A 27694-nucleotide genomic window follows, 5' to 3' on the forward strand; every position below is an offset into this window, starting at 1 on the left:
TAATAAATGAGAGGAAAATCACAATCATAAATTATTATGGTTAATGCTCTCAATATTATTTTTAATCATTTAATTATAAATACAGGGTACGCCAAAAGTAGCTTTGCAACTTTAAAAGTTTGCAAATATGTTCACACATATGCTAACAGTGTTAATAAAGTCGAAAATTTCATGCTCATTTGTCATTGATTGCTGAAGTAGCCTCCTGAGGCACTGCTGTAGAGTAAACAGAAGTGACGCTGGTGCAGAAAGAGTATAACAAAACGATGGGGCCTACTCAAGTTAAACTTAAATTTCAAAGTTGAGCAAACATCCATTGAGCAGACATTCTATCTATGATTGCCATAACTTTTTAACTACCCGATTTTCTTGGCACCATGAGCACTAGCGGGCCTAGATTAAGAAAAGCATTGAGGAAGTGAGCAGTTTCATCGACAGTCCACAAAAATTAACGTATCAGACCATAGATCTTGGTGTAGTGCAATAAACAGTATGCAGATTGTTGTGAAAGCGATTGCACACAAGTTGTAGATGGTATAAACCAAGTCAAACATTCTGTGGAGACATGGTCAGGGATGGTCGCAGGATTTTCTAAAGAAGGGGGCTGACTCAGTGTTCCACAGAACCAATAAGCTTTAATCATCTTGTAGCAGTAAATAGAATCCTATAATGGTATAACACAAGAATGGTGGGAAGTATAAATATTGGGTATTTTTTCACTAGATGGACTATTTCCTGAATACGATTATATCTAATAAAGGCTATTAGAAAATTGGTTTTATTACTGAGCATATGTAGTTGGTTCATTTGCCGCTAGAGGGATCTCTAACAAAGGTATTTCGCAACACTTGCTATTACGTAAGGTATATTTTAAAATAAAGCTAAAGCATATATTTTTATAAATATCTTTGCTTTACTTCTGTTACTAAATGCACTGCAACTTGAGTATACACAGTATTTCTAGGTTTTCAAATGCCATCTGGTATATGGATCGATTTAGTCCCAAACGTAAACTTGCGAAACTCGTTTCCCGAATATGTGGGCGGAGGTGCTCTTGAAACGACCTTGGAATAAAGGAGTATGGGGTGCAGAGGTGATCACATGACTACTGATTGGCCAATTCTTACCCCAAATGCCAATCACCTTGTATTTGGTACGACGTCTTCCATCTCAATCTTTCTTGATTAATGAATAGTTGGTTGTCAAAAAGATGGATCGACCTCCAGCTAACTATGGAGGGAGACTGTGGTGGAAGGTGGTGGGAAACACAAGTGATAGGCCAGATGTGTGCGCGGAACCACGAAAAATTTCCTGGGAGATCAATTAACGCGTCATCTGTTGCAGCATTCACGTACAAACCATAAAAACCTTATGTTCCCCCAATCAAGAGAAAGTTAGAGGCCGCGTATTTATGGCTTACGACCAACTCGAACGTGAAGATCTCCCTACCTAAGGCTACTATCATCCTTGAGATTTACACACCACAAATATCCGCGACTATTTTTAAGGAGACGCCCCCTGGTAGCAGGCTACCAGAAGTAACTAAGAGCAAAATAGTCGAAAGTAATTTTTAACGTTCAATGGTGTGATGTCAAGCGCTTCATTTCCATGGATTCGTCCCCCATACATACATTTCCTGTCCTTTAATTATTCACGTATTTCTTTCTGAAAATATCCATTAATGGTTTCAAGTTCAAAAGGAAAATAAAACCATGTAGATGGAAGTACAAATGATTACGTGCGCTTGTCCAGAAGGCACGGATGGTAATATGGCTGGTAGTTGCATCAACATTTGAACTGAAGAAGTAACGTCCACCTCTTGAAGTTGGCATCGTGCCAAGAGTCTGACGTCATCTACTGAATAGTTTTTATGTGTTCTTACTTGAAAATTCAGTGCATTTCTCTTTTTTTTTCCCCTTCCTACCGGATTTTCGTTTTCTGTGGAACCTTGGAAAATAATAAGGTACCCGGTAAGAAATGATCTAACTTTAATCGCTAACGACAGTTTCATGTAGCCTAGATAGGCAGTATCTATTTTGGTTTTTCCATAGGGTTGCATTAAAGTTTCATTCTAACACACTTGGAGGAACAATTTGCTCTGATAGTCTGTCCGCTACAAACGTCATGCACGGAGCTCTCTGTCTTTTATAACTACACCGTGTTGTTAATATTGTCCATTATTAACTGAGCAAGAACTGTCTCTTTCTTTCCATTTTTTTATTTATTATTTATTTTTTATCTGATATTATGTACCAAACTGGACCAAGCAAAATTTAAAACTAATTAAAAAAAAAGCAGCAAAGACAAATAAAAACCGTAGAATTTTTATATATTTATTTTCTAAATATGTATTATCAGTTACGGACAAAAAAAAGAAAAAAAAGAAGACGAAGAAAAAAAAAAATATTACTAAAGTCAAACAAAGAATTTCAGAGTTTATATATTTAAGTGTACATTACGATCACTAGATGGCACCACGTACGTCTTGTACTTCCTGTATTAATCATGGAACAGGAAATACGCAACCTTAGAAGTATTATGAACGAATAACTAGGGTAATTTATGTCTATAATTTTTTAAAAACTCTCTCTCTAATAAAACTAATTTTTAGAGTTTTTTGGTTCAAATTATTCTATTTATTTATTATCATTTTTACTGTTTTCTTTGACCACGTTTATGGATTGCTCACAGTCATAATTCATCCAATATTTAATTAAAAATTTTAATTTTATTCACTCAGACTGCTTGTCAACGATATTTTCCCACATTTATTTCTTAAGTAGAGCAATGGAGAAGATCTGATAACGCTGATTCACCATCAGTTGCATAGACCAGAAAATCTATCTCTAAGCTACCCACAAAGTTGTAAAATTCGGTCCTGGTCATCTAGGGCAACGTAGTAGGCTGGTTATTATCTCGGTTTCCCATACATGAATATTTCACGCAGATTCCGCACGCCATCTGAAATTAATTATCTCGTCGTACTGCAGATAATCTTCAACACTGCTCAGGAAGTATTAAATATCCAAACTGAACTAGGGACGGACACTTGGTCTAGTGCAGACTGTTTGTGAATCATTAATTGGTTCCCTGCCGATACATGGCGTAGGGGGAGAAACTGGCAAAGATTGGGGACGACCTTGTTACAGATTTGTGTCTCTGTACAGAAGTGATTAGCAATAATGCAGCGACCTCTGGAGTCACAACACATAAATCGATAATTTCGTAATAATTAACTGTGTACTGCAATGAGGTCTAAGTGCATGAGAGGATTACTTCTGACTTGTTTCCATGATAGCGATCCGCAGGAAACAGACTAAGGGTTCATCGTAATCTACGGATCATGTGATCTGAATGATGATGCCAGCTACGGCCTAGGAATTCAAACCGGGAAATATAGCGAATGGTTAATCGCATTAATCACGAACATTACCAAGAAAACACGCTAGCATACACTTCCTTACCAAAAGTATTGAAGCACCTCTGGTATTGAGATAGAAATTGCCGAAGAGAAAAATCTTCGATTTTTAATGTGCCATACAAAATTCACAATCTGTCCGGGTCTTCCTTTTCTTTTTTTCTTAAACCTAATAGGCTTGGTATTGTATATAAGCTGAAGATGCTGCTACAATTACCAAAAAGCCGGAACCAGACCAACGATTACAAACGTGATCGATTGATGTAGTTAGGTGTCCACAATTTCTAGTTGCTGGTAACGACTTCAGAAGAACACGTAAGTCAGTGGTAAATGATTAAAGAAAACCCCAAAAAACTCACCTCTAGAGTTCTGAGGGACCACCTGAGTAGCATCTACTCTCCTTTGTGTTTTTTGTGTCAGAAAAGACTCTTCCTTCCAGCAAGTAGCATTATTTGACCTGCAAGATACAATAAACTGTTTATTTCAAATCAAGAGATGTGTAGAGCTAATAAACTTAAGTACACTGTACATCACCGACATTTTCAGAGCACTCCCTATGATTGCCTACTTCTGACTGCTATTTGGGACTCGGGCTCAAGCTCTAGTCCACATGCGTTACAAACGTACTACAAAACTTATTTTAACACCGTCTTGTTGTGACTTTAAAATTTTAATTTCTTTAATTAAAATTTGTAATATTTTTACTGTTCCATGAATGCTAAGGTAGTATTCTTTTCAACGTACTATTGTCCATTAATAGAAATAAATATTCAAAACAACAAATCAGAGCACGATATTATCAAACATGCTTCACTACCAAAACAATGAAACTATCGCTGGATGGTGCTGTTAACCCCAAAGAAGAATCTGCTACATCTGTATATTGCTTGCTATTATTAAGTTAAAGGTTAAATTGGTTTTAAGATACTGTGGAGTGTTCCCGGATTGTATTCTACTTTTAAACTTACCTTCAGGTGACCAAGGGGGTCATCTTGAGTAAAGTATCAACATGATTGCTGCTGCTTCTGCTTTCTAAGGAATGATGAGGAATACAGCTGTTTCAAAACCCTGCAAAGAAAGAGAGAATTCTATGAGTTCTTCGCATTTTTGATGAGAGATTTGAATTTTTATGTTCACATCTAGGGATGGTTATCATTAGGGGGCAAGGTTGCCATCAGAAGACAAAGCGTAAATCTTTTTATTAAGGACACTGCACAGTTGGTTTATTTAGATTCGTATATTGTTAAAAGACATGGAAATGGTGCTAGATGGCGCCGTTATCGCCGATGAAGAATCTCATCTGTGTTGAAGATTACACACCATCGACTAGACCATGAGGAAATCAAAGACCAAAAATAGTTCCAAAAAGTAGCACCAGGGTGTGCGCTTTGTGGAACTATATTCTTCTTCGAAAACAATGAGAGCAAACAGAAAACTATGCGGAAAAAATTGCCACTGTTATAAGAAACTCGGATTATACAACTCTCTCCAATAAGAAACTCAGGCAGCACGAAGTTCTCTTATAAGAAACCCGGATAACATAAATCTCTCTTATAAGAACCCTGGATCGAATAAATCATTACTATTAAGAATTTAACTGGATTTCCAGGTGTTGCCTGGCAATCCATATATATTTATGGTATAAACAAATCTGGTATGTGTGTGTGTGTTTTGTTTTTGTTCGTGCACGCAATCTGAGAGTGATTTTTATTAGAGCTAGTTCAGTAATAAAGCCACTTGACAACACGCTTCACCACTGATAATCGTGCTTCACATACAAACGACGAGAGTTGGAGTCTCCTCTCATCTGGAAGTGCCTTTAGCACTGCCAATGCTGTATCTGTCGCGACTGTGTCGACATCTACTGGAATGAAGCATGATTACAACTACGCTCTACCTGCTTTAGCGGTCACGCGAGTAATGTCTTCATTAATAATTCCGCAGCTGAAGGTTTATTGCTGATAGTCAGTTCTCTGTACTTGGTTTAAGCCTTGAAAGATTAAAAAAAAAAAAAGAAGGAAATGCAAGAAGGGAATTAATATGAAAAATGAGTGAAATTCGAGATAATCCGGTTACACTGATTTACTTCGTTGTAAAATATCGCCTCTTTTGGGAACACTTAGCAGTTAGGGATGGATGCATTACTATTAAAACGATTTATTATTATAAAAAGCCGGTTTTGGATAAATGGAATAAAACGAACCCTTGTTATGAAGAACATGGAGAAAAAATTAGCATAAAGAAGGTTGGATTTGTTATTGAGATAAGTCCTAAGGATTTTTCTCAATAACATTGAGAAAAATTCAGATTTGGAAGATGCTGAGTCAGCATCTTCCAAATGAGTGATTCTTTCCATGATTCCAAGATTCTTTCCACGAAGAATTTGGATGGAATACATCACAAAGAACTCGGATAAAACAACTCACTCTTAGAGCGAATTCCAACAAAACAAATCGCTGTTATAAAGGATTCGAATACAGAGAAATTGAATAAAATAAATCACTGTTAAAATGAACTCGGATAGAACACATCACTCTCACAAGAAATTCGGTGTTGACGAACTCTAATAAAATAATATCGCTATTACAACTACCTTGGACAGAAAGAACTAGGAAAAATAAATCGCTGTCACTAAAGAAAACTACTGTTAGAACGAACTCTGATAAACCAAGTTAGAAGGAAGTTGAAGAAAGGAATATTCGCTGTCATTGGTGCAGCGAGTCTAAAATCACAAAGCATTAGACATTAAACCGCCTATTGAATCTTCCAGTAAAACCACAACGAGTTTTGAGTCCGGGTTCTTCTTAAACCAAGTGAAAATCTTTGTACGTATCGTATTTCGCACGCCATTCCCCAAATAAAGAAATATAACAGGCATTCGCGCGTGTCTATTACATTTCCTTATGTGTCCACTGCTTGTGCAACTTCCCCCTGACGAGAGACGTCTTATCAGTGGAAGCTGCGCAGGCAGCGGACTATCAAACCGGTATGGGATCAAGATAAATGCACGTTTCAAAACCAGCTTAGGAAATAGCAGTCTTAATTACTGAAACCTATCAGTCACTGCTGGATAAATTTAATAGTACACCCAGCGTCATTAAGCAGCGTGTACAAGAACGCGAGTGGCTACTCATTCGTGTAATTAGCAACAAGCTGTGAACTCCGCTGGGATGCTAGCACGTGGTTGAACATGTTAACAAGTTACTCGTGTCAGCTTTCATCATGGATTCTACGATCATATTGTGTATCACTGAGCTCAATGGAGAAATACGATCATTTTGAAAGATTGTTTATAAAAACCAGATACTGTAGACGCTCATTCCAACAAGGTGGCCAAAATTTCTACGATTCAAATGAATTTGATTTTTGCGTGGCATCGCTGCACTCCCTGACATCTTACGCGTACTTGCCAACATGGCCAATGTTCTGTTTCCCCAGCGTAAGGCCACAGGGAAAGATAATATTGATCTGCAGATCCTCTTGTAGGTCCAAACGATTACTAGATAGCATAGACACCGGTAATCCGTCCCTGTAACGACGTGTGTGACCTACGAAGATGAGTATTCGCGAACTGTAGCATGCACCTGCCACATCTCTTTAGACTCCGCCCTTTATTAGAGAGATATTGGTAAGAAAGACAGTGATAGAAAGAAGATGGGACAAGTATGTAGAACAAGCCTGGATGTCTCCAAGGACGGTAACCATCACAGTGCGCGCACCTGTTCGTTCTCACGAGGGAATCGATAGCTGTGTCTGATCGAGGAGGTAGCCTACCTTGTCGATACGCTTCCTCGAAGGAGAGGGTTAAGTAAAAGAGACATCTTCCACGGTAAGTATACTGCTGACCGGCATCTGAACAGAGAAGCGGTCTTTTTCATGCCTGCCTGGCTGTGCTAACGCAACCCCCACCCTCCCATCCCTACCAAGGTAGTCATGTGACCTTCGCAGTGCGAGAAGGGTAGTGCAGGAGAGAGAGAGATAAGAGTTGGCAACAAATTCTTTCTTGCAGCTTCTATTTCCTGTATCAAAGTTTGCTGCTAAGGTATTTCAAAAAGATTCAGAAAGCAAACTACACCCATTACTAACAGGTTACGATTTTGAAAAAAAAATACTAATTTATTAATTAATTAGCTTAATTACTTCAGCAATTTTAGCAACTTAACAGAAAGTGACGAAGAAAACAGTTTGTTGTGCAGAATTTTTGTAAAAAGTTGTCTGACTCAAGGAACTTTATGTAAAATACAATTTACATCAAGTTCCTACTCTTAAATGACATAAAAATACAGTTTAATGGATTTTTATGTTACTCTCAATTCCCAATTTTTGAGGGCTGTTTGTAAAGTAAGGTAAAGGTTTTTCAGAAAAGAATCACAGAACAATGAAAGGATAGTAAATGTTTATTCAAAAGTCTAAGGGACAATGTCAGTGGATGGAGAAGAACTTTCCATCCATAAAGTTATAACCACTGTTGTGTGCAGAAGGCAGTGTGGGTATAGCTCGAGTTTCTCTGAAATGATTGCAAGAAAAAGACTTTTCTTAGGTATAACTGCTGGATCATACACAACTTTAAGTTGCTGACGACTTTTTGTGACTCTTCACTTTTGGTGAGGTGTAGTTTCACTCCCTCAAAACACCCATTAATAGCTGTTTCTAATTTGTAGGCACAGCTGATGCCCAAACTTCGGCTTTATATAAGATGATGTATAAAGCCTAGTGTACGAAGAGTATAATTTTTAACTATTTCTTGGTAATGACAAAACCTGAATATGAGCAGATACTAAAAGTAAAATTTTATTCTGACCAAATCTTTCTCCCTTCAGGACAATGTGAATTCTTTCACGTAAATTGCAATCAAATTGCAGCATCATCTTATAAGGCAGTGCAGCTCTGCTATAGGGTTAAATAATAACGAGATAGACGCAGAGTTAAAAAAAAAAAGAAGTTAATTCTTCAAAAAAAAAGTTAATTCTTCAATTAGCCAACTTTCCATTCAATTAACTTTACGTTCTACCACCAACCAATTAGCAGAAGGCTTTAATAAAATTTAAAAGCTTTTTTTGTGATTATTTTCTCTGGCAGAATCCTTAAGTATTGGTGATGGATGCTGATTGTATTCGGACCTTTGCTAATAAGAACGGCCTGGATTTGAATTTTCCCATTTTCTTTAATGAAAAGAGAATGAATCTCTCTCTCTCTCTCTCTCTCTCTCTCTCTCTCTCTCTCTCTCTCTCTCTCTCTCTCTCTCTCTCTCTCTCCACAGAAAGAAAAAAAATGAATGAACACCAACTTCGTGGATTTAATTGTTACAGCCAAAAAGCCAGTGACCTCTTTTATACGTCTTAGAAATGCGATGGATAAATCACATAAAATAAACATATTGATAAAATAAACTGATGGAAGAAATACCGAAAGAGAGATGGTAGATGTACAGGAAAGTTAGAGGAAATTCAACCAAGAAATACGATATTATTTCTCCTGGAGATATGGCTCGTGTATCTAGATAATTCAGGGGTCTCCAGGAGTTATCCTTCAGTAGGACAACGCTTAATCCCATATTGTCAGACTAACATTCGATTTCATCGAAGATTTGAAACCTAGAACACACACACAGCCTGACCTTGCACCTTCCAATTTTCACATGACTGAAAAATAAAACCAAATTCCATGCTTAACTGTCCACATTGTTAACTAAACTTCTTATTTCGAGGAATTAAGATGTTTGATATTTGCTGGAAGGATATTACAGTTATTGCATCCATGGACTCTTCCAGTGAGTCGATAGATGAAGACTCGCAATTAATAATCCTCCAAATGTTAAACTACACCTCTCAACGTTGCATAATAACTGTAGAAAACCTGTCTTTATAGAGAAGTGATCCCCTTCTAGAAACATCTGTTGAGTACATTTCCCTCATGCAACCTGTCCTTCCCCGTTTGAGCATATGGACTATTCCATGCTCACTGAGGAAACGTTATAATTTATGCTGATTGTAGATCGCTAGTTTAGAAGGCTGAGAACGGGACCAGCTGTTCTGTTCAGAGCTCCGATGCCCAAGCGTACTGGTTGACTCAGCCTGCTCTTGGAGGGCAAACAGGAGCTAACTGTGTAGCGAGTAAATGGAATGAGAGGTCGGGGGCCCAGTAGCAGAAGGTGTGGGTAATGTAGAAACCGGAGATGTGTGTTTACACTGTTTTCACCTAATCTTTAATAAAGTGATCCATGTTAAAAACGAATATCCAGTGGGGCAAACAATGATGCTTGAATACCACAACTGGAAGACCACTTCAATATTTGTTTTCAATTCTGTCTCTGGAAATAAATGATAGTTTCTACCACTGGCACACCTTGGGCCATCTACAAATAAAAAGTAGAATTCATTCATTTCCAACTTCCTCCAAGATTCAATTCGCCAAGTTTAAACTTTCGTTCGTTAATTAGATTTGTTATTTGATTAAATACTTTTAATGTGATCATTGCATACGCCAAAATCTTATAAGCTAGTAAACAGAGAAGCAGAAGCACAGTTTGTTTATTACAATGGATCAATAATTAATGCGAGCATTCTCGCTTGATTAGGGGTGGACAACGCTAATTAATCCAATAGCTAGCAAGGACACGACGAGAGAGCGCGTAGCATTAATCGAATCGGGATTAATTACAGATATTCATCTCCAAATACTCCAAGTTTGTCAACAACTGCAAGAGAGGGCATCGCGCTTAATACCCAACAGTCATCTCGCTCCCGGCAACAACGCAAACTGCGCCAACCTTTCAATGCACCAAGGAATCAAACGACGGATCTGAACTCAATTAGGAAAACTGGAACTCTACAGGTCACTGTTGTAATCACAACTGGGGGATGCGGGCAAAATAATACGATAAGGTGGAACAGCGTGAGCAAAGATCGATCTGTGGGAAACTGGTCGTACTCTGAAAGTTGTCAACAATACAAACCTCGTTTCTGACTAAGACTAGTGGAAAGCGGCGGTCACAAAACAGGCAGTGCTGTTTGGTTTTGGTGCAAGACCGAGGCAGCTCGTGGTGGCTTGATTCGCAGAATATGATGCTCGGTTCTTTGCGTTCCTGCGAGATTGATTTTTTAACTTTTTCTTAATAGTTGATTTATTTTTTTTTAACCATTAAATGAAATTAAAGTGAATTTACTAAAAAAATGATGTGTCCACAGTTTATTCAAGGGGACTTGAATAAACTGTGGACTAATTAAGGGGACTAATTAAGCTTCAATCACCATATAGCAGTAAAAAAAATCCACATTTTCTTGCAGACCCTATCTAGGACTATCCCTGCTGGGTCTCAGCTTGCAATCAAAACTGTTCCACTGCTTCTTTTAGGTAAAATAAATCGAACAACTTTCATTTATATTTTGGATTCTCAATTTTAACTGTGACATCACAGTTTGTTCTCTACGTCATAGAATTTTGATTTCTCCTTTCTCTCTCTCCCCCCGTAAAGGTCGGGTGATGTACAGATAGTCCCTAATCACCAGCCAATAATGGGGACCGGCTGGCTATACTGCCGTGGTAATTTGCAGCATAAGGACGTTGCACTCAACCAATTCGAGTCTCAATGACGAGTTCGAGCATTATAAAGTGAATTATCAGTTAACAACTCCATCTAGTGAGACGCTTTATTATTATTATAATTGCGATATTATTTCTTTTGTAACTCAATCTTGCATTCTACATAGTTCAGCGCATTTTGGCTTCCTTCAGTCTCGCTGTTCTGCGAGCGCCGATGTATACGGAGAGCTCCTCCACCGTGCCAGCCGAAAGGGGATGGAGGAGTGTCACGTGCAAATAGTAAAGTGCCGGTTAAGGGGGGAGCTAATCTCATTTTACGAACCATTACGTGGGGGATCCTCGGCTAATGCGCCTACTTACAACGCACGGAGAAAAGCGAGGCACATGACTAGCAAATAAACGGCATTGCTTTTTTTTTTGTTTTGTTTTTCGGAACCAGAACACACGATCTTCGACTGGCGCGTGCAAACAGATAACTTGCCCGTCATCTCCTACATAAGCATCGTGGGTGGGGGGGAAGGGGGGCGTGCGGAGATCTGAATATGAACAGGGATTTTCATCTCCTCATTATGTATACATTCTGGGGAGGGTCTTCAGATTTTTCTGGGAGGGTGAAAGGGCCGGGCAACTGCTTATGAAAGTCGGTACTTGTTAAAAGAATACCAAAATGTAGGAATTAATGTCCAGATATGTAGGTGAGGCAAAGCGCCTCCTATTTCCTGTATTAAGGTAAGCCGAGATTATTCTTTGTCATGTCCAAGCGCTTGACGTGGCTTGCAAAACGTTAGTGAGGATGGATAACCCAGCAGAAGTGACTTTCACAATGGAATGGCAAACATCACGCATATGTTCCATCGTACGTCTGTTGCTAACAACAGTAACACGCTCTCACTGGGAACGTCTCTACAAATCGAGTAGCCAAAGGGTTAATGATCTATGGTTCACCTTTGTCTATTTTGATTTGTTTCGACTTTTTGTTTTGAATATTGTTGATCGTGATAAATGTACGTGATCTGTTCTGCGTTTAGTGTATTCTCAACCGGCATATTTTACGATTATTTAAATGCACTGCTGTCCAAAAGTTATGTTACAACCACGAAATCTTAAATCAGCGAGAAGAATATCTCCTGGAATTTTATCGTATCTGCGATGAATCGTATTGAGGACAATAAACACAACGTTTATTTTATTGAGGGATTAATGAAAATTTTCGGTTTTGTTCTCCAACAAAAAAGCCTCTTCACGCAACCTCTTCAAACTGCCTTAAATAAGATTAATTGCTAATAAAGCAGTTATTACCGCTATGAAATCAGCGCTGTATATCTAAACGGCATAACTTCCTACTGCCATCAAAAAGTGCTCTGACCATCGAGAAAGTGGTTTATGAAAGCGAGTTATTGTGCCAACATGCATCCTCCTCTTGTAATGACTGGCATCCTTAATTGGCATTTTAACAATCGCGCACGCAAACGCTGAGCACCCCCCCCCCCAACTTCGTTTAAAAGCGATTAACTGATAAATCTTGCTTCCGTTTTGCATCAGATAAAACAGATAAACCTCAGTCCAAATAAGCAGCAGGCATGGAACGTTGTATAATGTATGTAGATGTAGTTAAAAATCGTATTTAACGGATAGATACATTTCTGATGAATCCTATAACTGCTCCTGCATCTATTTATGCGCAAGGGGCTTACAGGTACACCGCTATTATCAATTAAAATTAAGTCAGCCAAGGGTTCCTGGGGAAACGTTGCTTAAATTAACAGGAAGAACTGCGAGAACTACCAATAAGAAGCCTGATTCTCCCCCACAGAGATAAAGAAATGAGTTGACAGAAGAATTCAATACATCGGAAGATGCCCGTACTCCAACCCCTCACTCCACCGCCGATATGCAACACAGTGACTTCAATGAAGACAATAATATTTATGAAAATATATATACTTCGGGTCAATGTTGATAATCCAGAAGATTATCAACAGTGACCCGAAGAATACAGTGCTCTTTCTGGATGGAACTAGGCTATATGCTGTTTTATACAAAATGTAAGTATTGATAACAAGCTACATACATTATAGACTTTCCTGCACCTTGAAGAATAACATTTCATTTTATTTGTATATGGAAACATGGCTAAATCATAACAAACAAATGGATCTGCTGGTACACTCTTATAGTTACAGATATATTGAGAGCAGCATATCACAAAAGTTTTCATCCTAAAAGAAGGAAACCAAACCAGTCTGAGAACTTTGAAGAGATATACTCCTCCTTTAGGAAGAAAGCTCAAAAATATCCAAGTATGTCTCCAGCTGGATATTTCCTCAACCCCCAGAGCACAGTGCAGACACCAAACTTCTTGTGTGGATAACAGAGAATCTAGTTCCTGATATACCCGTGATTGTAACTGGAGACTTTAATATGCATAACCCCAAGACACGACCAAGTCAAAGAACACCTAGATGTAACCCTCCAGACCTTAGGTGTGATCCAACTTGGAACGCTCCCGACCAGAGAACAGCATCATTTGGATTTATTTTACGATAATCTAATAAGCATAAAAAATAGTGCCCCCAAAACGAAATGCCAGTCAGGTCACTGCCCAATTAGTTGTGAAGTTTCTCCATCCAATATTACAGGTGACATCGACGAGGAAACTCGTCACACTAAAAAAACACTAAAATTTGTAAGACATGAAATAACAACTTAAAACACCTTAAGACACAGCTGGAACGCTCTGTACAACAAACCGTTGGAAGAAGCTACAATTTTGATTGTTAAAGAACTCTTATTAAGTAGGGACCAGGGAGCCTCAAAGAGCTAAGAATCACGGACAAAACTAAACCGTAGCTGTTGTTGTGGGGTTTTAGGAGCACCAGCGACTAAGGCCATATTGCTTCGTGTATATTGTCTGTAAATTGCGTGTGTTCTATGGTCGATATTCTGTTTGCTAGACGAAAAACCAGAGTTTCAGGGAGAAAAAACCATGCTACCCTCGCCTGAGACCGACTAACTCAGCTATGTTGTGAGAAAGGCCCATAAAAATTACTCACGTCATGGACGGGACTCGAACTCAGGTCTTTTCCATCCGGTGTGGAGAGGACGGCGATCGTACCAATTGTAATTTGGAATAGGCTTTTGTTCCAAACAAAAGGCCTATTTGAAATGGAACAGGGAGATCTTTGATAGACATCCAACTGAAGGTATAGTCAGGAATGTGCAAGGAAATCAGCTTGAGGATAGGGTACAACATATTTCAGCGCGTGGCTGCCGAAATATGCTATAAACTGCCAAACTAATTTACGATCAGCCCCGATGAGTTCTCTGTTTTTATTTTAAAATTATGCAGTGCCTATATTGTTGATGTGTCGTTACACATATTCCAAAACGTCCTTAAAGATGGAGTTCTCTCGCAAAGATGAAATCACCACTTTGTGAGGCCTGTTCCTAAAAAGAAGAACCTAAATACTTCAGACTTTCGGTCCATATCGATCAGTTGTACTCTACTAAAACTCTTTCGAAAAACCATCCTCTCTGCATTAACCCAACAGTGTTTTGCGTATAGGTCTCTATATCTCCTTACCGTAGTAAGAGTACAAAGTAAATCCACTACTAACGATTTGTTATGGACCTCTCTGAGTGCAACAAACCCTAAATGAAAAGGTCCAAATTGATGTCACATTTCTTGTATAAAGGGGCATTAGATAACATATGAATACCTGCAGTTGAAAACATATTGATTGAAAACAGATTACCAAAGATTATCATTTTGATGCCAAGGCATTTAATAGTACAATATAAAGAATGTCGAGCAGAATACACCCTCATTTGGGCATTCCTCAAAGAAGTGTTTTGCCGATTTTGCTGTTTTGAATTGTCAGCATGCATATCTAAAATAGGTTAACGGCTAAACTCTGACAAATCAGCACAGCTGACCATAACTAATAAGAAGATAAAGAATGGAACAGATTTATTAATGGAAGAAAGATAAAGAAGTCAACTCATACACTGACTTCGGATTGACGTGGGAGGAGGGCCTCACCTTTCGACTGCACTTTCAAAACACCACAATAAAAACTCCAGCTGCCATATGGGCTGTAGAACAGGAAATAACGCCCTCGTGGTCAGCACAGTTGGTAGAATCGCCGTCTTCCCCACGCCGGGTGAAAAGACCTGGGCTTGAGTCCCGTTGATGACGCAAGGAATTTTTATGGGCCTTTTTCACAACGTGGCCGAGTTAGTCGATCTCAGGCGAGAGTAGCATGGTTTTTTCTCCTGGAAACTCGGGTTTTTCGTCCAGTAAAAAGAAAATCGACCGCAGAACACACGCAATTTACAGATAGAATATAGGGAGCAATATGGCCTTTGTCGTTGATGCTCAAAACCTAATAATAATAATAATAATAATAAGAATAGGAAATAACTGGATTCGTAACCACCAACTAGTGACCCAATACATCCAAAAATGCATCGCTTCCATTTCTCTATATGCTTCCACAATTTGACCCTCTGCCACAAATACCTATATAAGGAAGTTTCTCGGCCTAGAATACTGGGTGCTCCGATGAATGAATAGAATTGCGGGGAATCCCTTTACAATATCAAAAGCCATATTACGGTATATGCAAACTTGAGTGTAGCCCAGTGGATTCAGCTGATCACCATACGTAACATCTGCACTCTTGCTCAAATTCACAACAAAAGAATAAGGTTCTATAAATTTTATGACGCTGGTAAGGTACACATTAAGAACTTACTGGACATTAGTTAAGGCGCATAAAGAGTGCCTGAAAACACTGATGAAATACTGTACAACAGATTTACACCTTGCGAGTCAATTAATAGTGTAAATAATTGTTTCTCTGGAATTGTTTTTTATTTTTATGTTATTATCTATAGGATGGATGGATGGATGGATGTGCCACCCTCCTAGAGAAGTCCTGCACAGGGGTATTTGACCAATAAAAGGATAATAATAATAGCCAGTGAGTTCCTTGACCAAAAGTAACAGCAGACATAACTACCCTGTGTATGTACTTGGTAGCAATACCCGTCGCGGGGTGGACCCCCACCCCAATCTTCTTCTTCAGGTTCCGTGTTCAATTTGAACGTTGAAGATTAACATTTTCCAGCCAATTCTGCCTTTTGCTTTGTGAAATAGTTCTTGTGTCGTAAGACTCCCTTGTCCATTCTTTGATATTATCAAGCCACTTTTCTTAGTCTTCCTTTTGCTCTTTTGCCTTTAATCTTCCCTTGCAGGATTAGTCTCTGAAGATCATATTGTGGGCCTCTTATAATATGCCCGAGGTAGGCAGTCTTTCTCTTTGCAATTGTAGTTAGTAGTGTCCTTGTGGTCCTTGCCCTCTTAAGGACCTGCTCATTAGTGACCCGATCTGTCTACAGAATTTTGAGTATTCTTCCGAGCGTCCACATCTCGAAGGCTTCCAGTTTCCTGCATGACCCAAGGCTCACATCCATATAGGAGAGTGCTCCATGTGTAGCATTTGGCCATTCGATATCTTTCCCGACTGAAAATCCAGTTTTGTGTCCTTAATATTCTTAAATATCTCTTTGGCAATACAATTCTGCTTCTAATTTCTGTGCCTTGGTCATTATTATTTGTAAAGATCTTCCCAAGATATTTAAAGCTACTCATTTGTTCGATGGGGGAGTTGCCACAGCGTATCAGGGAGAAATAATACAAGAGCAACAACATAATAAATATCTCATTGGAAACTCTTGCACAAGCCTTTGGGGTTCCATTCAAGAGCTCGCTACTTACTCACTGAAAAAAAGTACACCAATAAGTCACATGAAGTCGCTGCGATATCTGGAGCATCCAGCCAAAGCTGGATACTGCAGAGATCCACATCTGCATAATTTTTCTCATTCCAACAGACATCAAACTCACACTGAGAACTTCCTTACAGGACCGAATACAACACATCAGATGCTAATCTTGCACTGCACAGAATCCGATATTACTAATCTGGCATGTCCATGAGTAGGACGATGACCAGCCTCATCAAAATTCAGCGATGCAGTCAGCTAAGAGGGCTGTAGGCAGATACTTCCCACAGGTGAAACGCAAGGATGCTTTTTCCCATTACCGATTGAACAAAACCTCCTCTGGAATCTGATCTGCGCATCAGAATTTTGTTTGAGATCCACCAACAGAGTCAAGCATGGATCCACTTCAGTAAACTGCGAAGTGACATGGTCTCTTCACCATCATTAACGAATGAAGAGGCTGTAATAAATCCACAGTAAGAATTCTGTAAGCCGATCTCACCGTGTTTCATCTACAGGGAATTTATTTTTTAAGGATGTAATACAGTTGGAATAGGGGAAGTAGAAAGGTCTTTGTTGATGTCATAGCGGAGGACTCAAGATCTCAGGGACACCGATAATTTGAAGGAGGACAGGAAAATCTGGTAAGAATATCAACCAAGATTATAGCAATCGTCAAAATATATAACAACCGTCATCGAGAATGTCCGTGGGACACTTCGTAATTATATAGGCATGGGAAGACTCAATGAATTAGACTTAATAATCTGTGTTGCTTAGCGCTGCTTGAAAACAACGAGACTGTTCCCAAACCTGGTCACGTCTAAGCTCATGTTGATTCATGCACGATTCTGAAGAGTACGATAAATATCTCTTATAGACTGAAAATCGTGGACATGCAGTCTCCTGAATCAACTAGATGAATGCCATACATGCAAGAACATGATTAACATTGCCTTGACCTAGTTCTTACCAAGCATCAAGTAGCACACAAAATTTATGACAATTGAGGAATCGATAGTGAGTGAGTAGTGATCATATTATTATAGTGATCATATCATATCATAATTACCCAAAGAAATTCCGGTGGTCAAAGGAAAATGTCAGGGCTTTAGTAGTGGCATGTGATGCAAGAAAGCAAGTGTATGAGCTTATGCAGCATCAGCCAAAAAAAAATTACAGAACAATTCCCTCTAAATGTTTGTCCAGTTAATCCTTAAATTTATTTAACCTCATCAACTTCCACAACGACAGATGGAAGTTTGTTCCAGCAGTTAACCACCCGCTGGCTAAAGGCAAATTTCCGCACATCTATTCTACAACTGTATTTCCTCGATTTGAATTTATGCCCCCTTAGGTTCGTAATCTGAACAAGTGGAAGGATCCCATCAGAATTCAGCGTGCTCAACCCATTCAATGCAATGCCTTATACATCTCAATCAGATGACCTCGCAGGTGCCTAGTCTCCATCTGCTGCAATTTGCAGAACTTAAGCCTCTCTTGGTAAGAGGATCCCTTCATTCCCCTCACCAATCTTGTTGCCCTTCTCTGTACACGCTCAATAAATCTACGACCTGTACGCAGTACTCAAGGTGTGGCTTGACCATTGCCTTAAACAGAGGGACAATCACCTCCTTTTTCCTGCTAGCAAAATTCCTGTATATCACTGACAAAACCCCATGACCTGCCCTGGCAGCCAGTCCGCATTGCTCAGAAAACTTCATACCTGACTGCACAATTACTCCCAGGTCTTTTTCATTTTCTACCACCTTAAGTGTAGTACCACACAGTTGGTATGTTTCTCTGGGATTACTTCTACCCATATGCAGTACTTTGCATTTGTCAAGGTTAAACTTCAGTTGCGACTTCTTAGCCCATCTGCCCAAATTATCCAGATCCTGTTACAGTAGCACACTGCCATTACTATCTTTAACAACCCTGCCAACCTTTGTATCATCTGAAAACTTCGACACTAAGCCTGATATACCTTCATCAATATCATTGATAAATACCAGGTGGGCAGAAGCAGCAGTGCGTAGCACACGCTTCTTGATTAGACGGGGGTTCGAGCCCGTGACCACCAAATACGGAGGAAGAAGAAAGGTCAGGGAATGACCACCGCAAATCCCCCCGGAGCAATATGGCCTTAGTTGCTAATGCTCCTAAAAAAAAAAAAAAAAAAAAAAAACAAATAACAACAACATTGATAAATATACAACAACAGTGGACCCAACACCGAACCCTGTGTGACTCCACTAATAACATTAGTCCAAGAAGAGCAGCACCCATTGATTACCACCCTGTCTTCTCCCACTTAACCATCCTTTTATTTATTGTAGCAACTTACCCTTAATACCATTCTGCTCCAATTTGTACAATAGTCTTCCATGCGCAACAGTGTCAAAAGCTTTCCTGAAATCCAAATATATGATATCAAAATTATTTTTTGCATACAGTTCCTTTGTAACCACATCATAGTATCCAATCAAATTTGTCAGACAAGACTTTCCCTTAACAAACCCATGCTGTGTCTGAATTATTGCTGCAGTCTTGTCTAGATGATCCTGCAATGCATCTTTAACCAGCGACTCCATTATTTTACCCGGAACAGAAGTTAAACTAACAGGTCTGTAATTACTCATGTCACCTTTTGATTCCCCTTTGTGAATTGGGGATACCTTTATGCATCTCCAGTCAGTGGGAACATCCACTGAGTCCAAGGATGCTCTCATAATTATGGATAAGGGTTTGCTTAGTTGCTTTGCCGCCTCCTTTAATATAACTGGATAGATCCCATCCACCCCAGGTGCCTTTCTTATGTTTAACTTCAACAATTTATCCTCCACTGTGCTCTCAGTTATTACAAAATCATTAAGCGCCCTGGTATAATTTGATAACTTTCTGGCATTTTCCTTCCTTAATAACTCCTCATGTGTGAATGTAGATGCAAAATACTCATTTAGTTTGTCAGGCTGTATGAGCAGGATCATCAACAGTCGAACCATTGATGTCAAGTGGACCAATCAGATTCATCCCTTTCCTTTTAGAGTTTATATAAGTAAAGAAATCCTTGCTGTTTTTCTTAGCATTCTTTGCCAAAGATTTCTCGTAATCTGCCTTCGCCTTCCTAACCTGCTTTGTGACTTCATTACAGACTAGCTTATATCTGCCATAGGCTTATACAGGAAGGGGAGTGGACTCAAATATTTCTTGAGCTCTATGAACTGCAATTATTACTGTATGCTATTTGTTATTAATGCATTTTGGGAACGATAAGTTAAATATGAAAAATCGTTGGCGAAGAGAAGATCTAAAAAAGGGGAAATAACGTACAATGTTTACTGTTAAGTGGCACCGGTTGTCATCTCCCCCCAACTTCGTGTTGTTTACTCTGTGTCGCAGTTCAAACTCTGTGAAGGCCAAAGATAGTCTGTTTTATTGTAGTCTGCGTAATGTGGAGTTGTGTTGGTATGTTGTTCCTCTGGCCACTTAGTCGCGGGCCCCAGGAATCGGGGTCCCACGTTACCCGTCCTTCATCATGAAAAGGTGGGCCAGGTTGTAGGGTGTGAAAGGTTCTCTGACTGGGGCGAACCCTGGCGTCACCAAAGTGCTGTCCCCTAAGAAGGAACAAATGAAGAAAAGAAGGTCGATTCGAGGAGGGAAACTAAACTTCAGATGATGGCAACAATGTATTTAGTTCCTGTTCTAGTTTGGAGGCCACGTTTGAAGAAAGAAAGAACTAGAAAGGATTCAGAAAAGTTCAACCAGATTTGGGAAGGGTTCTAATCAATATCCATCTAAAGAATGGCTAGAGGGTGTAGACTGTAAATTGGCAACATCACTGGGGGAAGGGCGATTTGATAGAGGTGTACAAGGCCCTGAAGGGAAACAGTAAGTGAATGAGGGAGGTTTATTTTCACTGGTAGGAGAAATAGAAGCCAGGGAGCATAAATATAAAACTTTAGGGAGCAATAGAAGGTTGGTGCGAACAACGTTTTCTTTCGGGCAGTATAAGGTAGAACACTGGAATGAATTACCAGTCACTATTGTTGAGGGGCAGAGTTTGGTAAAGTTCAAAGCGGAGAATAACCAGTTTTTGGAAACTGGAAGGTATGAGTCAGAGTTTCCTCCTTTTTTTTTTTTTTTGGGAGATGCAGAAAAAGTTCACCTCCTTGCATTGTTTAGCCTTATAAGTCATCTTTACTGTTGAAGCTACATTAGTGCCAAGTGGAGGAGGTTGAGTTGAACCATTGTAAAATAAATGATACAATGACATTAGAGAAGTGCGTATCTGAAAGGTTACTGAGGGTGGGGAGTGTAAAGCCTCAGGGACGGATGGTGCACTTCTCATTATACAGTAAAATGCGGTGTCGAGTGCATCCAATCATCATCATTAGACTCAGGTTATTCCCTTGTATTGGAGAAGTGTAAATGGCTCGCGAAATTCACAAGGGAGTCAAAAAAAAAGTGATGGGCAATTATAGATAACTTGGTAAGATTATGGAATCTGTGGTTAAAGACACAATGCAGAACCATCTCGACAAGAATGGTATACTAAATCTGTCTCAGCTTCGTTTCGTGAAGGGAATATGTTGCCTAATTAATCTGGTAAATTATTATGACGATGTTTTAAAAGCAGCTGGATGCGAAAAACAACTTTGACATTATACAATCTAGGTTTTAGCCTTTTGAGAGTTTCCTCACGAGAGGTTATTGCCTAAATTAAAGTAGATCGTGATAACAGGGAAGATCCAGCAATGGATTGGAGTTGGCTGAAAGACAGAAGACAGAGGATAATCATAAATGGATGCTCTTCAGAGTGGATGGACGTAAGCAGTGGGGTTCCTCATGGTTCAGTGTTAGCTCGCTCGTGTTTATCTTCCTGAAGGATATTGAAGACAAAGGAACCTGTCAAAGTCTGCTGATGACTGAAAGGTTGGGAGGGCTTTTAACGGTTATAAGCAAGCGCTATGAGTCTTCGAAAGGATTTGGACTGACTGCAAGCAAGAGCTAAAAAATGGCAGCTAAAGTTTAATACTACTAAACGCAAAGTTATGCACTTCGAGTGATGCGCTTTTTATGATATAGAAAGACATGAAGTTGAACATGTACTCTGAACAAGGGGCTAAAAGGGCACATGGTGTTCTACCATTGATTTATCGGAATTTTGAAAGCAGATAGAAATGGCCTTGGAAGATGCGGTTTCAGAGTTTAGCAATTAGACATCTTGCGGGGGAGGGGATTGGATTGAAGGGTAATTTGGCCTTAGGGAGTGGAAATGAGGGAGGATTATTCTCACTGGTGAGTGGGACAAGAAGCAGAGGATAACCGTAAAACCTTAAGGAGTAGAGCAGACCTGATGAAGGTCTACCGTACTCCTGCTCGTGCAGGAAGTTGTAAATAAGCTGATTGAAAGGGTGTGGCCAAGGCGAAGAGGGTTTTTTTTTTGGAAAAATGTAAGAACGCTTAAAAATTTAAATAACGTCCTCCAATTATAATAGTTTATTTTTTTCTGCATATGCAGAAAAAGTTCGCTTCCTTGTATCATTAGGCCATTTTAATATTAATACAGTGTTACTTTACTGGCACTCTCTTTCAATCTTCTCTCTCTCGGCCTGTCTGTGTGTCCTTTGCGTGCCACCCAGTAACACCCGGGTTTGTTAAGGAGGAAATGCGCCAATATCCGACTAAGCAGAACCAATCCTTGATTATCACCCTACCGTACTGCTTGTCCACTGGGAGAAAGGCTACAGCATTTGTGACGTCATACGTACAGGGTGATGTCCACAGTTCGGCACAAGATGTCTCTCTCTCTCTCTTCGTCACCCACGTGCGTGCCTCCTGCCCTGGGTTGTACGGCTCTTGCCTCCTGCTCCCTCTAATGAATAGCGTATAAAAGGGACGACCTAATCTGGTGTTCTCCCGCCTAGTATGAGTCAGTTAAGCGCGTGGCTGGTAATACCACCCTAGTGTGGAACAAGTGACACTTAAAAGACGCGCTGTGCATCCGCCGACGATTAGCCCTTAGTCTCTGGCCTCCGCTGTCAACTTTCGAAGACAAAAACTTTTATCACTTGCCCCCTCCGACTTAGCTCGATTGTCGCCTGATCGCAGCAAGGCCGACGGTGCCAACACGGCGATGACGTAACGAAGTTGTAATTTATTTATACGTCGGTGTTTATTCATTCAAAGCCGGCCCTGGATACGTGCGAGGGAAGAGCAAAATAAACAGGGGGCGATCGAACACCCAACAAAGAGTGAGTTGTTAGCGGCGACCCTGTCAGATATTTAAACTCTTTGTGTATATGGGTGGAGCGTGGTGGGGGGTTGTGGCAAAGAAAGGGAGAAAGACAGACGATATGTTATTGTTCATCCCTCTCTGGATTTAGTTTACCTGCGAGTACAATGCGTTCTCAGCCGTGAATGTCAGGTATGGGATTGAAGGTCACTGGCTGGTGGAGGTTTCTGAGAGTCGATGAGCCCGTACATGCTGGGATCAGACACGACACTCATTCATATAAACAAATATTGCACGGGAAGTATGAATACAAGGCTGTTGCGTGTGCAGACGGATAAATATAATGGCAGTAATAGGAAGATTTGTAGTGTGGAATGTCAATAAAATTGCAAGAGTCTGACAATATACAAGCAATTAGCATTAGTAGTGTCAGATGAGCCAAGAAAGAAAGCTTATATACCATTAGCCAATAAAACTACACCACCTGATCTGTCCATCCCCATTTATAACTCTCCAATTCATTTGAAACTATACACTTCCATATCAGATGGAAGTTTATTCCATCAATTATTTACTGTCTAGCTGAAAGCAAATTTCCGCACATCTATCCTCTAGCTATCCTTCAATTTATGTCCCCTTATGTGTCATCTGGACAAAACTTTCTAATTAAATTTAATTAGAATAATGAATGAGTGGTATTTTGAAAATATACTGTCCATCTTTAGGTTTTCCATCGATGGATTAGCATCTTCTAAATATATGTTTGCAAGTTTGCCAATTCGAATATCGTTCCTAGTTTCATTAAGAAGGTACCACCTTTAATGAGAGGCGGTAATCATCTCCAAAAAGGGGGTAGTTAACTTTACAATTACTAATTAACAGTTCAGTTTTTCTCGATAAATTAATCCAGATGTACTACATATTTTCAAAAGATCTGATCTTTATGCTGGATGTCAAAGATAAGATACGCGTAGCCGTACCCCCAATCTCATGAGTTTACTGATTCTTAACTGTTACATTTTCACATTTCAAAAGGGGAAAAAAAACCGCACAGTCCAAAAATAAATTCGTTAAATTCAGTTTAGACAGAGCAATCTTCTAAGCCGAAATCACTTGGTCAAGTTGATACACATGCCAGACATTAGTGATTGCCAAAAGTTCGAAGAATTTATTAGATATGGCTCTTTGGTACCACGATTACGAATAGATAGACGTTTTTTTTGTTTTTTTTATTAGCGAGAGTATGCGTCGCATTGTGATTGGGTCCTTCTCGCTATACAAACAGACACAAGGAAACTGTAAAGAGAGTCTGGAAATTGTACTTACCAATTCTGGTATCCCATGGAGCCACACCACTTTCTCTCTTCTACATCCGATCACGTTTCTCCTTTACTGCGTCCTATACTACCGATATCCTCTCCGTTGACTGCAACCCCCCGGCTTTGCAATCAGAAAAACCGAAGGAGAAATTTCTTCTTTGTTCAAATCCTCTTCAAACGTTCGCATCCCCCTTGGTCCATTACGGATGCTTCATCTAAGAACCACTTCTTGGCACTGCTCCGAAATCCGCATCTTCTGATGGTCACTTAAACAATACGTTGTCCCTTATTTCTCCCCTCGGTTCCCAACAATAACACGCAACCGTGAGGGGAGGAGAGGGAGGGGGGTTGCTTCGCACACTGTGACGTTGACGCACGTGCGCCAGGCGTTAATGGTACCTGATATGTCAGTTAGCGAGGGTGCGCTACTGTTTCCGACTGGATAAAAGTGTAGTAGCTATGGCCGAGGCTTCTGGCGAAACGTGACAGGCATTTGCCCCGATAAAAGCCCTCTGATCGGGTGTATGATGAGGGCTTTGGGGGGGGGAGAGGATGAGCGTAAAGCCCAAGGATCAAAGCTCTCCTCATCACCGTAATCATCTCAGAGGGGGTCACATGATCGCAGCGTTTCCCGTAATCAACACACAAGCAGTAATCTCTCTGCCCTTCTTACATTACACATACTTACTGTTTTTTCTTGGCGTTTTCTACACAAGACGTTTGGCTATCTTTTCTTGCTTCGAGGTGGGAGCGATAAGCGAGAATCGCCATTCGCCTACAGCGACGCCCGCTTAAATCGTACGTTGTCACAAAAGCAGTGTGCAGGTTACGTGGGAAGAGCCAAGGGGAGTTCGCATCACCAATATTCCCTCCCTCCCCCACGGGGACCTTCAGCACAACGACAGTGTCGCCCACTATTGTTCGATAGCCCCCGTCTACTTTTCCCCTCTAAGGGAGTGTCAATCAGATATTGAGGGTACGAGTCATTTCAATGGTTTCCGTAATGTTGGAGTGGTCCAACCAAATTAAGTGGTACAGTGGAGCGCTGAAAAATTGAAGGTGGGGGGAACCAAGGGGGTTTGGATGGCTTCTCTGTCTTCATTCTAATGATACAGCCCTCAGAAACAGAACTTAGTGATCAAAGTAAATCCAAATGAATCCTCTCACCGGCCTGTGAGAGGATTCATTTGAATCTACGATGGCTATATTTTGAATAATAAAAATGTATTTGGTACTACATCGTGTTTACAGCAATGACGTAAGAGGTGCTGCTAAGGTGACGTCATCTGATGTCTACAAAATATTTTGATTAACCAAAAAGCGAAACCAACTCATACATATTTGAGTTGTTTACTTTGATGAACCTGCCTTGTCATTAAGGAGTTTCTTCTTTGTTTAGAGACAGTAGTGTATATTTGGTGGTTTACTGTATAACATTTCGTATTTAGGGAATGAAAAGAGATTGCAGCAAGGGGAACAATCCCTTAGAGTGTCTTTAAGTCCATCTGTTCGAAGTATTTTAAAATGTGGGAATCCATGTTTAAGTCAATAGACATCTCCTGTGAGTAGAACGCATTGTGATTCGTAAAATATTAAATGTTTACCGCGCGTAAGGATCTGCAGGTGTTGCATAGAAATCGCCAAATTGGGCTAACTGCTCTTTGCCTCACTCTTGCGAACTACTTAATATTGAAAGTGGTTGTACGTCTTGTTTGCATTCGCAACTATGGAAGAAGCATCACTGCGTTTTTCCAGCCTCCCATGATGATCCCTTAGTTGAGTGTTTGTTAAACAAAACGCAAATTTTCAAGAAATACCCGAAAAAAACTCACCCGCGGTTGTGTACAATATGGCGAGATGTTCAGGAGAACTTTACTATTAGAAAAGGTCACGTGAACTTTGAAATTTATAAAGAATTTAGCTGTGGGAACCAATATTAAATAAATTAAAAAGAAAACCGACTTCTGCAAACAAAGTAGGAAACTCATTTTCAATTTATATCGGAATGTTCCTTCGGTCATCTAGTTATTATGCAAAGTGGAGTATTACACTATTAGACAAAAGTTAGGGATTTATTTTGTGGATACTGAGTACACTTAAACGAAGGTCTTTGCTAATATTATTGAGGAGGCCTTAAGGGTTCAAGGAAACTGCTAGTTATGGGAGGGGAGACGCGGATAATAAAGACTATATACCCGTTCATCTTATAATATGGATCGAAGTAACATTTGCAAACAAGAGTTCTTGTTTATGGGAATGTATTCAAATTCCTGGTTATTACAACTAACGCTGACATAACAGGGGTAAGGAAACGTAGTCCCACCCGAAATGTGGGGTGATGATATTCACTAGGATGTGTGCAATGTATTTAGGAAAGATAGAAGGGGTCTGAGCACGACTAATTTTCTGAGATTGAGAAGTTAAGCCTGCCAGCATAGAATCTGTGTGGAGTGAAGTAGTTGGATGCGAATGGTAAAATGAGCGTGGGAGTATAATCCATAGACCAGAAAATTGTGAAGAATACGATGAGAACTCCTACATGCAGATGGAATGGGTGAGCAAGCGTGAATGTCTTATGGGTGATTTCAATTTTCTTCTTATTGACTGCAGAAAGTGGGAAGGAAAGCCACCATGGAGGACAAAATTTAAGTGAACTAGATGATTAGTATTTGTAGTAGCATGTTACAGAAAATATTAAAGATAGAAATATTCTAGACCTGATCATTACCCATGAAGTAGATGACATCATAGGGCTCTCGGTAAAGAACTCAACAGTAGGAATTGGTCACGCAGTCCTTAGTTGGAAGACGAAGAAAGAGGTTGTAGTTGTTAAAAGTAAAGACATCGATTTTAATTTCAGTAAAATGGCCGGTGACAGTTTAAGACAATACATGGCGTCTATCAAAAGGGTAGATAGCAGAAGGATGGTGATTATATTAGAATTATGGAACAACTTTAAAGCAAAATAATCATAGAAGCGACAAATGCATATATACCATTAAGAAAGCATATCATGAATACAAAGGTGGCGAATCTAATAGAGCAGATAAAGATTGCACAGGAGAGTTCAGAGCGATAACGAGTATTGAAGTCTATGAGAGTTACAAGTTGATCTGTAACAGTACCACAGATAAGGTTAGACTGGCACAGGAGAGCAAAGAACGGAGTTTTTCATGCAGGTGAATACAAAGAAGATGAAAACGAATCAAATAGGAGCCTTGCATAATGGGTGTGAAGAAGTCAGACAGTCCACTTACTGTTGCTGATCAATTAATGGGCAATTTGATTCAATTTTTACAGACGAAAGATCCCTCGTAATGAGGAGAGGCTGTGTGAGTGAGTCTGAGCAGTGTAAAATTAGCGATAATGAAATTAGAGATGATTATT

At 39.8% G+C, this 27694-nt stretch overlaps 1 protein-coding gene across 3 annotated transcripts in view; it reads right to left on the minus strand.

The window, feature by feature from the left end:
- Positions 1-27694, minus strand: part of LOC150085444 (heparan sulfate glucosamine 3-O-sulfotransferase 1-like) — an 81466-nt gene that overhangs the window by 1454 nt on the left and 52318 nt on the right. For all 3 annotated transcript variants that reach the window (XM_090373251.1, XM_090373250.1, XM_090373252.1), the window contains exons 2-3: positions 4387-4486; positions 3778-3875 (exon numbers count right to left, since the gene is read on the minus strand). The gene's annotated coding sequence lies outside the window, so the exon portion shown is untranslated. The remainder of the gene's footprint in view (positions 1-3777; positions 3876-4386; positions 4487-27694) is intronic.

The sequence above is a fragment of the Mastigoproctus giganteus genome, chromosome 5 (assembly GCF_048544385.1).
Source record: "Mastigoproctus giganteus isolate SK-2022 chromosome 5, ASM4854438v1, whole genome shotgun sequence".
NCBI classification, from domain to species: Eukaryota; Metazoa; Arthropoda; class Arachnida; order Uropygi; family Thelyphonidae; genus Mastigoproctus; species Mastigoproctus giganteus.